We start from the raw sequence: 15,941 nt of genomic DNA, 5'->3' as shown, positions 1-15,941 counted from the left end.
TGAACCCGCGGTCATAGAGTCTCAAAACTCCAGCCCGTCGCGTTAGCCACTAGACCAGCTAGCCAAAATAAGATTCATCCAACTAGGTATATTTCTACACCATAGGAAAGTTAGCACAGGCACCTCTGTGACCACAAATGCAAGTTTTTACAGACGAATCTCCAGCTAGCGTGGCCGTGACGAACTCTAGCTCAAGTCCCTTCACTGCCGTCAACATGACTTAAGAAATCGTAATGACACGATTGCAAATAAACCATACCCCCGGCCGGGATTGAACCCGCGGTCATAGAGTCTCAAAACTCCAGCCCGTCGCGTTAGCCACTAGACCAGCTAGCCACAATAAGATTCATCCAACTAGGTATATTTCTACACCATAGGAAAGTTAGCACAGGCACCTCTGTGACCACAAATGCAAGTTTTTACAGACGAATCTCCAGCTAGCGTGGCCGTGACGAACTCTAGCTCAAGAGGTGCCTGTGCTAACTTTCCTATGGTGTAGAAATATACCTAGTTGGATGAATCTTATTGTGGCTAGCTGGTCTAGTGGCTAACGCGACGGGCTGGAGTTTTGAGACTCTATGACCGCGGGTTCAATCCCGGCCGGGGGTATGGTTTTTTTGAGTTACTCTTCTCCACGTCGTATTCTTTGGTCTTCAGTGATAGAAAACGGAGTTTTGAAGAGGATAACTGTACTAGAACATCAGTTTACTAAGAAAACCACCCTAACAAACAAACGCGATTTTCGAGGAATTTTTTTTTTCGAGACCACGGGCCGGCCGGCGCTCCAGGTCAGTATCTCGGAAGTAACTTATTCACTTATTTAGCATTATTTCTCCTTTATTACTTAATTAAGTGGAATAATATTCACAAAAGTAGTGCTGATTTCTACAGTATGGCTCCTCATGAAAAGGTCTTCTACAGAGTGGCTCCTTTTCCTGAGTGGCTCACTTTCCTGAGCAGACTCCCACGACCCTCACCCATGACCCCACCCATGACCCCACCAATGACCACACACACAACCCTATCCACCCGTGACCCCCACCCATGACCCCCACCCATGACCCCCAACCACGACCCCCACCCACGACCCCACCCTCGACCACCTCACCCTCGACCCCCACCCACGACCCCCACCCACGACCCCCACCCACGATACCCACCCATGACCCCCACCCACGACCCCCACCCATGACCCCACCCAGGACCCCACCCATGACCCCAGCCACGACCCCCACCCATGACCCCCATCCACGTCTCCCACCCACGACCCACACCCACGACCCCCACAAATGACCCCCACCCACAACCCCCACAAATGACCCCCACCCACGACCCCCACCCATGACCCCCAGCCACAACCCCACCCTCGACCACCTCACTCTCGACCCACACCCACGACCCCAACCTACAACCCCAACCATGACCCCACCCATGACCCCCACCCAGTGGCTCCTCCCGAAAGGCCTTCTACAGAGTGGCTCCTACCTCTGAGCGGACTCCTTCCGAGCGCCAGCCCGTCCACGCTGACCCACGACCTTGACCTCACCCTCAACCACCTCACCCTCTAAACCATATATTTCTCCTCCACTTCCTTGGATTCCCCACTTTGAGGGTTCGAATTTCTTATGATCTCCTCGGATCAAGGTTTTCTCGATAATACAAAGACTCCACTTCCTCGGATCATGTTTTTTGGATTCCCCCCATCCCTCTGGGGGTAAGCATTCAAAATGGACTCCCACTTTCACCCCCATCCCAAATTTTTTCGATTTTTTTTTGAATTTCATTTTCTTATGATCTCCTTGGATCAAGGTTTTCTCGATAATACAAAGACTCCAATTCCTCGGATCAAGTTTTTCTCGTTAATACAAAGACTCCACTTCCTCGGATCAAGTTTTTTTTTTTGGATTACCCCCTCTGGAGGTAAGCATTTCAAAATGGACTCCCACTTGCATCCCAAGTATTTCTCCTCCATCTCCTTGGACCAAGTTTTTGGATTCCCCCCTATGGGGTTTCGAAATTCTTATGATCTCCTTGGATCAAGTTTTTCTCGATAATACAGACTCCATCTCCTTGGATCAAGTTTTTTTTGGATTCCCCCCTCAGGGGGTAAGCATTCAAATGAACTCCTCCTATGGGGCATGGTACTTTCTCTTACTACAGGTCTAAACATGTGTGACGTCACCTCACCTGTGTTTACTCGGCGGTCAGTGATGTCACGTAATGACCTCACACATACAGGCTGAATCTTGTCGACTTCCCCCTATGACAGTGACGTCACGTGATGACCTCACACACACACAGGCTGAATCTTGTCGACTTCCCCCTACACATTTTTCACTCTTAACCCAGGATAACCCAAAAAATTTCACATTCTTTTCGTTAATACCCACAACAATCCACAATTTCTTTACAAAATACAACACAAGTCTAGACATTTTTCTCGTTTTAACTATTTCATCAGAAAAAGTCACCACAACACTTACAACTTATAACAACTTTTCGATAAATTCACTAGTTACAATTTTACATATTACGAAGTTAATATGCACACACACACACACACACACACACACACACACACACACACACACACACACACACACACACACACACACACACACACACACACACACACCTCACTTTACTTTGGACACCTTCATAAATACTCTTGCACATCATTTGAACACCTTCAAAAACACCTTTGAATAGTCTCAAACACCATTTGAGTACTTCCCAAATACACCACTGAATACTACCAAAACAGCACCGAATATTGCCCAAACACCACCAAAATCACCATAAACTAAGATCAACATCACAGACTAACACCCATTTTCACACAAATCATCTCAGATCACTATAACCAAGACGATTACCAATTTCTATGAGTACACTCACTTCCAACTAAGATATAACATGAGTACAAAAAACATGAACACAATCCGAACACACGCGAACACTTATAACAGAATCACTTCTTTTTCGTTATCACTAGTTCGACAACAACGCCCACAACCCACAACACCCACATCCCACAACACCCACAACCCACAATTTTTTCTTGTTTTAACTAATTTCATCAGAAAAAGACACAACAACAACCCACTTACAACATCTTTTCGGTATCTCTAGTTCGACAACACCCACATCACCAACAACAACAACAACCCACTTATAACATCTTTTTCGATATCTCTAGTTCGACAACAATACCCACAACCCTCATCACTTACCAATTTATTCACAATTTATTCAGTACAAATTTTTCCCCTTCTTTTTATTGAATCTTGAAATGTAATACACATTCCTCCCTACATAACTAAAATTCTAATAAAATCCTCTCCATACCCATCTCCTTGTATCCACATAAATTAATATTATACTCACAACAAGTAATCTCACTACCCAACTACTGCGAGATGTTTCTACACACTCCAATCTTTTCCAGTGTATCATAACTTTTCACTTCTATAATTTCTTTTATAATATTCACACATTACCTTTATTTTCAGTAAAATCCCCTCATATTTCTTTAAATTTTTAATACAAATCTTCCCATACCCCTCTCCATCTCACCCACATTTCTTCACATCCACTCACCAATCTCCCAAGACACCTCTTCAGAACACAAACAAAAATCACATTTCACACCCACAAATGCATCTTCACCCATCTCAAATCCACTAAAATCACTGTAACCAAGATATTCACAAAATTCAATGACCACCTAGCACACACACACACACACACACACACACACACATACACACACATACACACACACACACACGCAAACACACACACACACACACACACACACACACACACACACACACACACACACACACACACACACACACACACACACACACACACACACACACACACACACACACACATACACACACACACACTCACACACAATCTTCAACACATCCCTGGAAACTGGGCAACTACCTGAGGTATGGAAGACGGCAAATGTAGTTCTCATTTTTAAAAAAGGAGACAGAAAAGAGGCACTAAACTATAGACCTGTGTCATTGACGTGTATAGTATGCAAAATTATGGAGAAGATTATCAGGAGAGTGGTGGAGCATCTGGAACCGAACAAGAGTATAAATGCCAACCAGCACGGATTCACGGAAGGCAAATCCTGTGTCACAAACCTTCTGGAGTTTTATGATAAAATAACAGAAGTAAGACACGAGAGAGAGGGGTGGGTTGATTGCATCTTCTTGGACTGCAAGAAGGCCTTTGACACAGTTCCTCACAAGAGATTAGCGCAGAAGCTAGAGCATCAGGCGCATATAACAGGAAGGGCACTGCAATGGATCAGAGAATACCTGACAGGGAGGCAACAACGAGTCATGGCACGTAATGATGTATCACAGTAGGCACCTGTGACGAGCGGGGTCCCACAGGGGTCGATCCTAGGACCAGTGCTATTTTTGGTATATGTGAACCACATGACGGAAGGGTTAGACTCAGAAGTGTCCCTGTTTGCAGATGATGTGAAGTTAATGAGGAGAATTAAATCTGATGAGGACCAGGCAGGACTTCAAAGAGACCTGGACAGACTGGACACCTGGTCCAGCAAATGGCTTCTCGAATTTAATCCTGCCAAATGCAAAGTCATGAAGATAGGGGAAGGGCACAGAAGACCACAGACAGAGTATAGGCTAGGTGGCCAAAGACTGCAAACCTCACTCAAGGAGAAAGATCTTGGGGTGAGTATAACACCGAGCGTGTCTCCGGAAGCACACATCAATCAGATAACTGCTGCAGCATATGGGCGCCTGGCAAACCTGAGAACAGCATTCCGATACCTTAGTAAGGAATCATTCAAGACACTGTACACCGTGTATGTCAGGCCCATACTGGAGTATGCAGCACCTGTTTGGAACCCGCACTTGATAAAGCACGTCAAGAAACTAGAGAAAGTACAAAGGTTTGCGACAAGGTTAGTTCCAGAGCTAAGGGGAATGTCCTATGAAGAAAGATTAAGGGAAATCGGCCTGACGACACTGGAGGACAGGAGGGTCAGGGGAGACATGATAACGACATAAAATACTGCGTGGAATAGACAAAATGGACAAAGACAGGATGTTCCAGGGAGGGGACACAGAAACAAGAGGCCACAATTGGAAGTTGAAGACACAAATGAGTCAGAGATATAGTAGGAAGTATTTCTTCAGTCATAGAGTTGTAAGGCAGTGGAATAGCCTAGAAAATGACGTAGTGGAGGCAGGAACCATACACAGTTTTAAGACGAGGTTTGATAAAGCTCATGGAGCGGGGAGAGAGAGGGCCTAGTAGCAACCGGTGAAGAGGCGGGGCCAGGAGCTAGGACTCGACCTCTGCAACCACAAATAGGTGAGTAAATAGGTGAGTACACACACACACACACACACACACACACACACACACACACTTTTCTCAATATCTCTTAAGAAATATTCTCTCATCGAAAACCTTTATCATCTCACTACAGAACAACCCCAATATTACTTCAAACACTCTCATAAATCATTTGAATACTCACATAAACACCTTTGAACATTTCCAAACAACACTAAAACATTTCCAAGACAACATTTTGAATACTCCCAAATAAGATTTATCATCTCTAATTTATCTACACTTACTTATTTCATTAAATTACAACTTATCCCCTAAAACTCCTCCCTCATTCTCCAGATTTTTACAACAGTATCACAAAAGCTAACTCAGACACTTTACTTTGAACAACACCAAAAACACCATCATTTGCCTTTGAATACTCCAAAAACATCATTCGAACACCCCCAAATCACCACTGACTACTCCCAGAATACCTTCCTAAATACTCTTGCACATCATTTGAACACCTTCAAAAATTACTTTGAACATTTCCAAACAACACTGAAACACTTCCGAAATATCATTTTGAGTACTCCCAAATACACCACTGAATACTACTAAAACACCACTGAATACAGTCAAAACACCACCAAAATCACCATAAACTAAGATCAACATAACAGACTAACACTCATTTTCACACAAATCCCCTCAAATCACTATAACCAAGACGATTACCAATTTCTATGAGTACACTCTCCTCCAACTAAGATATAACATGAACGCAAAAAAAACATGAACACAAACCAAACACACACGAACACTTACAACAGAATCAACTCTTTTTTCGATATCTCTAGTTCGACAACAACACCCACACCCCACAATTTTTTTCTCGTTTTAACTAATTTCATCAGAAAAAGTCACAACAAAAACCCACAACTTACAACCACTTTTTCGGCATTACTAGTTCGACAACAATACCCACAACCCTCATCACTTACGCATTTATTCACAAGTTTTCCACTTCTTTTTATTGAATCTTAAAATGTAATGCACATTCCTCCCTACATTGCTAAAATTCTAATAAAATCCTCTCCATACCCATCTTCTTGTATCCACATAAAATAATATGATACTCACAACAAGTAATCTCACTACCCAACTACTGCGATATGTTTCTACACACTCCATTCTTTTCCAATATATCATAAGTTTTCACTTCTATAATTTCTTTTAAACTATTCACACATTACCTTTATTTTCAGTAAAATCCCTCCATATTTCATTAAATTTTTAATACAACCCTCCCCATACCCCTCTCCATCTCACCCACATTTCTTCACTTCCACTCACCCATCTCCCAACACACCTCTTCAGAACACACACAAAAATCACATTTCACATCCACAAATGCATCTCATCACCCATCTCAAATCCGCTAAAATCACTTTAACCAAGATATTCACAAAACTCTATGAACCTCTAACACACACACACAAACACACACACACACACACACACACACACACACACACACACATACACACACACACACACACACACACACACACACACACACACACACACACACACACACACACACACACACACACACACACACACACACACACAGAGTCTCGACCTGTGCAACCACAATTAGGTGGGTGAATTAGGTGAGTATACATACACACACACACACACACACACACACACACGTACACACACACACACACACACACACACACACACACACACACACACACACACACACACACACACACACACACACACACACACACACACCTTCAAAACACTCTCATACATTCATCATTTGAGACCACCTTTTCTCAATATCTCTTAAGAAATATTCTCTCATCCACAACCTTTATCATCTCACTTCAGAACAACCCCAAGATTACTTCGAACACTCTCATAAATCATTTGAATACTCACATAAACACCTTTGAACATTTCCAAACAACACTGAAGCACCTCCAAAATATCATTTTGAATACTCCCAAATAAGATTTATCATCTCTAATTTATCTACACTTACATATTTCATTTAATTACAACTCATCCACCATACTACTCCCTCAGTCTCCAGACTTTACAACATTATCACAAAAACTAACTCATACACTTATGACATGAGACATTACCAACACTAACACACCCACACACACCACAATTTACTTTGTACAACACCAAAAACATCATCACTTACCTTTGATTACTCCAAAAACATCATTTGAACACATTCAAAAACATCTACAAACTCCTTTGAATACTCCCAAAACACCTCTGAATACTACCAAAACAGCATCGAATACTGCCCAAACAACACTAAAAATCCCCAGAAACTAAGATCAACACCACCGACTAACTCCCATTTTATAGAAATCCCCTCAAATCACTATAACCAAGTCGATCCCACTCACCTCAGACTATTATATAACATTAACACAAAAAAAACTAATATAACATTTGAATATTCACAAAAAACACCTTTGAACATTTCCAAACAACACTGAAACACTTTCAACAGGATCACCACAAACTGAAAACATAACATGTACACACACACACAAAAAAAAAAAAAAAAAAAAAAAAAAAATAAGACATCCATCAATGACCCTTCATTTTCATAAACATTCACACAAAAAATCACAATCACCAACTCCATACAATATCTAATACACTCCTCTCACTACCACCAACACATACCAATACAGATAGGGATACCTCCCATGTCATCACACTCCATCCTGTGTTTACTTGGCGATCAGCGACGTCACACCCCACTTTTACTTCATTTAACTTAACGAGAGGAAGTTACTTGTTTCAACCTGCTATATCTCCAATATCTAAGATCACCACAATCAAGATGTTTACCAAATTCTATAACCCCACACTAAGATCACACATTTTTTGTACACATTCTCTTAAAAACATCATCATAACGAAGATCACTAAAACTATCTATACTTTTACTAAGATCACATAACATTTTGTCTTCTCTAACTCACACACCAATTTACATTCTCATTCTCACTTACACATTTCATTAACCGAAATTACATCTCATCCACCAAACTCCTCCCTCATTCTCCAGACTTTACAACATTAACACACACACAAAAAAAAAAAAAAACTAACTCATACACATATGACATGAGACATTACCACAACTAACACACTCACTAACTCTGAACCAACTCTGAACATCACCAAAACACCACTGAACATCTTCAAAAAATACTCTGCACATCATTTGAACACCTTCAAAAACACAATCAAACACCTCCGAATACTCCCAAAACACTGCTGATCACTCCCAAATCACCAATGAATACTTCCAAAACACTGTCAAAATCACCAGAAACTAAGTCTAGCATCACCAGCTAACACCCATTTTATAGAAATTCCCTCAAATCACTATAACCAAGAACTCACTCCCATGGACGCAAAAAAAAAAACTTGATCACTAACCTAATACACAAAAACTTAGTACATGATCACCATCAACTGAAAACATATCTTGTACACACATAAATCTAAGACAACCACCAACAACAAACACCCATGTTCACTTACCTCAAAAATCAGTAATCACAGAGAACACTCATTTTTTATAAACATTCACACAGAAAGTCAAATTTGACAATGTCTAAGTGCACTCACCTCACTACCACCAACACACTATGTCACACCTCACAGGACCGGCGAGGTCACCTCCAGTGACGTCACACCCCATCTGTGTTTACTTGGCGGTCAGTAACATCACACCTAACCCACCTTGTTTCAACCTGTTGCACCTACATTATCTAAGAACACTATAACCAAGACGATTACCAGATATTATTAACCCACCACCAAGATCACAGAAAACACCCATTTTTATAATCATTCACACAAAAATCACGATCACCAATTCCATATCATGGTTACCATCTTCTATCAACACTCATCACCAAGATCACCAAAAATCTAAGATCATGCATCTCAAAACTACTATGATCACTGAAAACACTTATTTTTTAAACATTCGCGCAAAAATAAGACATACACAAAAATACCACGACACTTCCACCAACATCTATAACATAACATGAGCACTATAACATATCACCATCACCAAAAAAAAAAATAATACACAGACACCCACAACTTATACATTTCAATCACAAATTTAAGACATGAGACATACACACCAAATCTAAGACATTCACCTCCAACTAAGACATACACATCATAACTAAGACATACACCAAAACCTATACTTGACTTATTGACAATAAATGTAAGACATAAGCACAAAAAAATTTACCATATCATGAGACATTACCACTATATTACATATCACATTTCTCACCCTCATCATCCCTAAAACATCCTTCCTTATTCATCCGTATATCACCTAGAGATATTTTATCCCGACGACCCATCATGACATTGGAGCCAGAACAACCATCACCACTCCAACACCACCTACTACACTCTGGCTCCTAGTGTCATGATGGGTTTTCGGGATAAAATATACGGATATACGGATGAATAAGGAAGGATGTTTTAGGGATGATGAGGGTGACAAATGTGATATGTAATATAGTGGTAATGTCTCATGATATAGTAATTTTTTTTGTGCTTATGTCTTACAAATGTAAGACATAAGCAATAAGTCAAGTATAGGCTTTGGTGAATGTCTTAGTTATGATGTGTATGTCTTAGTTGGAGGTGAATGTCTTAGATTTGGTGTGTATGTCTCATGTCTTAAATTTGTGATTGAAATGTATAAGTTGTGGGTGTCTGTGGTTTGGAAGTATTCACTGGTGATTTGGTAGTAATCAGCAGTGTTTTGGGAGTATTCGGAGGTGTTTGATTGTGTTTTTGAAGGTGTTCAAATGATGTGCAGAGTATTTTTTGAAGATGTTCAGTGGTGTTTTGGTGATGTTCAGAGTTGGTTCAAAGTTAGTCAGAGTGTTAGTTGTGGTAATGTCTCAAGTCATATGTGTATGAGTTAGTTTTTTTTTGTGGTAATGTTGTAAAGTCTGGAGAATGAGGGAGGAGTTTGGTAGATGAGATGTAATTTCGGTTAATGAAATGTGTAAGTGCGAATGAAAATTGGTGTGTGAGTTAGAGAAGACAAAATGTTATGTGATCTTAGTAAAAATATAGATAGTTTTAGTGATCTTCGTTATGATGATGTTTTTAAGAGAATGTGTACAAAAAATGTGTGATCTTAGTGTGGGGTTATAGAATTTGGTAAACATCTTGATTGTGGTGAAACAAGTAACTTCCTCTCGTTAAGTTAAATGAAGTAAAATTGGGGTGTGACGTAGCTGATCGCCAAGTAAACACAGGATGGAGTGTGATGACATGGGAGGTATCCCTGTCTGTGTTGGTATGTGTTGGTGGTAGTGAGAGGAGTGTATTAGATATTGCATGGAGTTGGTGATTGTGATTTTTTGTGTGAATGTTTATAAAAATGAGTGGTCATTGATGATAGTTGATGAATGCCTTAGTTTTTTTTTTTTTTTTTTTTTTTTTGTGTGTGTGTGTACATGTCATGTTTTCAGTTGGTGGTGATCCTGTTGTAAGTGTTTCGGTGTTGTTTGGAAATGTTCGAAGGTGTTTTTTGTGAATATTCAAATGTTATATGAGTTTTTTTTGTGTTCATGTTATATAATAGTCTGAGGTGAGTGGGATCGACTTGGTTATAGTGATTTGAGGGGATTTCTATAAAATGAGAGTTAGTCGGTGGTGTTGATCTTAGTTTCTGGGGATTTTTAGTGTTGTTTGGGCAGTATTCGATGCTGTTTTGGAAGTATTCAGTGGTGTTTTGGGAGTATTCAAAGGAGTTTGTAGATGTTTTTGAATGTGTTCAATGATGTTTTTGGAGTAATCAAAGGTAATTGATGATGTTTTTGGTGTTGTACAAAGTAAAATGTGGTGTGTGTGGGTGTGTTAGTGTTGGTAATGTCTCATGTCATAAGTGTATGAGTTAGTTTTTGTGATAATGTTGTAAAGTCTGGAGACTGAGGGAGTAGTATGGTGGATGAGTTGTAATTTAATGAAATATGTAAGTGTAGATAAATCAGAGATGATAAATCTTATTTGGGAGTATTCAAAATGATATTTTGGAAGTGCTTCAGTGTTGTTTGGAAATGTTCAAAGGTGTTTATGTGAGTATTCAAATGATTTATGAGAGTGTTCGAAGTAATCTTGGGGTTGTTCTGTAGTGAGATGATAAAGGTTGTGGATGAGAGAATATTTCTTAAGAGATACTGAGAAAAGGTGGTCTCAAATGATGAATGTATGAGAGTGTTTTGAAGGTGTGTACTCACCTAGTTGTACTCACCTAGTTGAGGTTGCGGGGGTCGAGTCCGAGCTCCTGGCCCCACCTCTTCACTGATCGCTACTAGGTCACTCTCCCTGAGCCGTGAGCTTTATCATACCTCTGCTTAAAGCTATGTATGGATCCTGCCTCCACTACATCGCTTCCCAAACTATTCCACTTACTGACTACTCTGTGGCTGAAGAAATACTTCCTAACATCCCTGTGATTCATCTGTGTCTTCAGCTTCCAACTGTGTCCCCTTGTTACTGTGTGTGTGTGTGTGTGTGTGTGTTTGCGTTAGGTGTTCATAGAGTTTTGTGAATATCGTGGTTAAAGTGATTTTAGTGGATTTGAGATGGATGATGAGATGCATTTGTGTATGTGAAATGTGATTTTTTGTGTGTTCAGAAGAGGTGTGTTGGGAGATGGGCGAGTGGATGTGAAGAAATGTGGGTGAGATGGAGAGGGGTATGGGGAGGGTTGTATTAGAAATTTAATGAAATATGGGGGGGATTTTACTGAAAATAAAGGTAATGTGTGAATAGTTTAAAAGAAATTATAGAAGTGAAAAGTTATGATATATTGGAAAAGAATGGAGTGTGTAGAAACATATCGCAGTAGTTGGGTAGTGAGATTACTTGTTGTGAGTATAATATTATTTTATGTGGATACAAGGAGATGGGTATGGAGAGGATTTTATTAGAATTTTAGTAATGTAGGGAGGAATGTGCATTACATTTTAAGATTCAATAAAAAGAAGTGGAAAAATTGTGAATAAATGCGTAAGTGATGAGGGTTGTGGGTATTGTTGTCGAACTAGTGATGCCGAAAAAGTGTTTGTAAGTTGTAGGTTGTTGTTGTGACTTTTTCTGAAGAAATTAGTTAAAACGAGAAAAAAATTGTGGGATGTGGGTGTTGTTGTCGAACTAGAGATATCGAACAAAGAGTTGATTCTGTTGTAAGTGTTCGTGTGTGTTTGGTTTGTGTTCATGTTTTTTTTTGCGTTCATGTTATATCTTAGTTGGAGGAGAGTGTACTCATAGAAATTGGTAATCGTCTTGGTTATAGTGATTTGAGGGGATTTGTGTGAAAATGAGTGTTAGTCTGTTATGTTGATCTTAGTTTATGGTGATTTTGGTGGTGTTTTGACTGTATTCAGTGGTGTTTTAGTAATATTCAGTGGTGTATTTGGGAGTACTCAAAATGATATTTTGGAAGTGTTTCAGTGTTGTTTGGAAATGTTCAAAGGTATTTTTGAATGTGTTCAAATGATTTGCAAGAGTATTTATGAAGGTGTTCTGGGAGTATTCAGTGGTGATTTGGGGGTGTTCGAATGATGTTTTTGGAGTATTCAAAGGCAAATGACGGTGTTTTTGGTGTTGTTCAAAGTAAAGTGTCTGAAAGTAACAAAAAGGCACAATACCGTGACTGGAACGATACACAAATAACCCGCACATAAAAGAGAGAAGCTTACGACGACGTTTCGGTCCGACTTGGACCATTGACAAAGTCACATTGACAAAGTGTGACTTTGTCAATGGTCCAAGTCGGACCGAAACGTCGTCGTAAGCTTCTCTCTTTTATGTGCGGGTTATTTGTGTAAAGTGTCTGAGTTAGTTTTTGTGATACTGCTGTAAAAATCTGGAGAATGAGGGAGGAGTTTCGGGGGATGAGTTGTAATTTAATGAAATAAGTAAGTGTAGATAAATTAGAGATGATAAATCTTATTTGTGAGTATTCAAAATGTTGTCTTGGAAATGTTTTAGTGTTGTTTGGAAATGTTGAAAGGTGCTCACCTAATTGCTCACCTAATTGTGGTTGCAGGGGTCGAGACTCAGCTCCTGGCCCCGCCTCTTCACTGATCGCTACTGGATCCTCTCTCTCTCTGCTTCCTGAGCTTTGTCATACCTCTTCTTAAAACTATGTATGGTTCCTGCCTCCACTACTTCGCTTGCTAGGCTATTCCACTTGCTGACAACTCTATGACTGTGTGTGTGTGTGTGTGTGTGTACACACCTATTTGTACTCACCTATTTGTGGTTGCAGGGGTCGAATCTTAGCTCCTGGCCCCGCCTCTTCACCGGTTGCTACTGGGCCCTCTCTCTCCCCGCTCCATGAGCTTTATCAAACCTCGTCTTAAAACTGTGTATGGTTCCTGCCTCCACTACGTCATTTTCTAGGCTATTCCACTGCCTTACAACTCTATGACTGAAGAAATACTTCCTACTATCTCTCTGACTCATTTGTGTCTTCAACTTCCAATTGTGGCCTCTTGTTTCTGTGTCCCCTCCCTGGAACATCCTGTCCTTGTCCACCTTGTCTATTCCACGCAGTATTTTATATGTCGTTATCATGTCTCCCCTGACCCTCCTGTCCTCCAGTGTCGTCAGGCCGATTTCCCTTAGTCTTTCTTCATAGGACATTCCCCTTAGCTCTGGAACTAACCTTGTTGCAAACCTTTGTACTTTCTCTAGTTTCTTGACGTGCTTTATCAAGTGCGGGTTCCAAACAGGTGCTGCATACTCCAGTATGGGCCTGACATACACGGTGTACAGTGTCTTGAATGATTCCTTACTAAGGTATCGGAATGCTGTTCTCAGGTTTGCTAGGCGCCCATATGCTGCAGCAGTTATCTGATTGATGTGTGCTTCCGGAGACATGCTCGATGTTATACTCACCCCAAGATCTTTCTCCTTGAGTGAGGTTTGCAGTCTTTGGCCACATAGCCTATACTCTGTCTGTGGTCTTCTGTGCCCTTCCCCTATCTTCATGACTTTGCATTTGGCAGGATTAAATTCGAGAAGCCATTTGCTGGACCAGGTGTCCAGTCTGTCCAGGTCTCTTTGAAGTCCTGCCTGGTCCTCATCAGATTTAATTCTCCTCATTAACTTCACATCATCTGCAAACAGGGACACTTCTGAGTCTAACCCTTCCGTCATGTCGTTCACATATACCAAAAATAGCACTGGTCCTAGGACCGACCCCTGTGGGACCCCGCTCGTCACAGGTGCCCACTGTGATACATCATTACGTACCATGACTCGTTGTTGCCTCCCTGTCAGGTATTCTCTTATCCATTGCAGTGCCCTTCCTGTTATATGCGCCTGATGCTCTAGCTTCTGCACTAATCTCTTGTGAGGAACTGTGTCAAAGGCCTTCTTGCAGTCCAAGAAGATGCAATCAACCCACCCCTCTCTCTCTTGTCTTACTTCTGTTATTTTATCATAAAACTCCAGAAGGTTTGTGACACAGGATTTGCCTTCCGTGAATCCGTGCTGGTTGGCATTTATACTCCTGTTCCGTTCCAGGTGCTCCACCACTCTCCTCCTGATAATCTTCTCCATAATTTTGCATACTATGCACGTCAATGACAGAGGTCTATAGTTTAGTGCCTCTTTTCTGTCTCCTTTTTTGAAAATGGGAACTACATTTGCCGTCTTCCATACCTCAGGTAGTTGCCCAGTTTCCAGGGATGTGTTGAAGATTGTGGTAAGTGGTACGCACAACATATCTGCTCCCTCTCTAAGGACCCACGGAGAGATGTTGTCCGGTCCCATTGCCTTTGAGGTATCGATGTCCCTTAGCAGTTTCTTCACCTCCTCCTCATCTGTATGTATGTCGTCCAACACTTGTTGGTGTATTCCTTGTTGGTGTCCCCATCTGGTCTGTCCCCCCAGAGTCCTTCCTGTCTCTACTGTAAATACTTCCTTAAATCTCGTGTTGAGCTCCTCACATACCTCTTGATCGTTTCTTGTGAGTTCTCCACCTTCTTTCCTCAGCCTTATCACCTGGTCCTTGACTGTTGTCTTCCTCCTAATGTGGCTATACAGCAGTTTCGGGTCAGATTTGACTTTCGATGCTATGTCGTTTTCATACTGTCGCTGGGCCTCCCTCCTTATCTGCGCATACTCGTTTCTGGCTCTTCTACTAATCTCATTGTTTTCCTGGGTCCTATGCCTCCTGTACCTTTTCCATTCTATGTTGCACTTAGTTTTTGCCTCCCTACACCTTCGGGTAAACCAAGGACTCGTTTTGGTCTTCCTATTATTTCTGTTTCCCTTGGGAACAAAACTTTCCTCTGCCTCCTTGCACTTTGTTGCCACATATTCCATCATCTCGTTTACTGATTTTCCTACCATTTCTCTGTCCCACTGAACCTCCTGCAGGAAGTTTCTCATACCTGTGTAGTCCCCCCTTTTATAGTTTGGCCTGTCCCCTTCAGTTCCTGTTACCTTCTCCACTTGTAACTCTACTATAT

General features: G+C 41.0%; 1 protein-coding gene across 3 annotated transcripts in view; it reads right to left on the bottom strand.

Annotated features, from left to right (window-relative positions):
• The window catches only part of LOC138850954 (tyrosine-protein phosphatase Lar-like), a 654,087-nt gene that overhangs the window by 514,718 nt on the left and 123,428 nt on the right, over positions 1-15,941 (bottom strand). The window lies entirely within an intron of this gene.

Source organism: Cherax quadricarinatus, chromosome 91, assembly GCF_038502225.1.
Source record: "Cherax quadricarinatus isolate ZL_2023a chromosome 91, ASM3850222v1, whole genome shotgun sequence".
Classification (NCBI taxonomy): domain Eukaryota; kingdom Metazoa; phylum Arthropoda; class Malacostraca; order Decapoda; family Parastacidae; genus Cherax; species Cherax quadricarinatus.
Note: the sequence above shows the minus strand (reverse complement) of the source record. Positions and strands in the feature narration are given on the sequence as shown.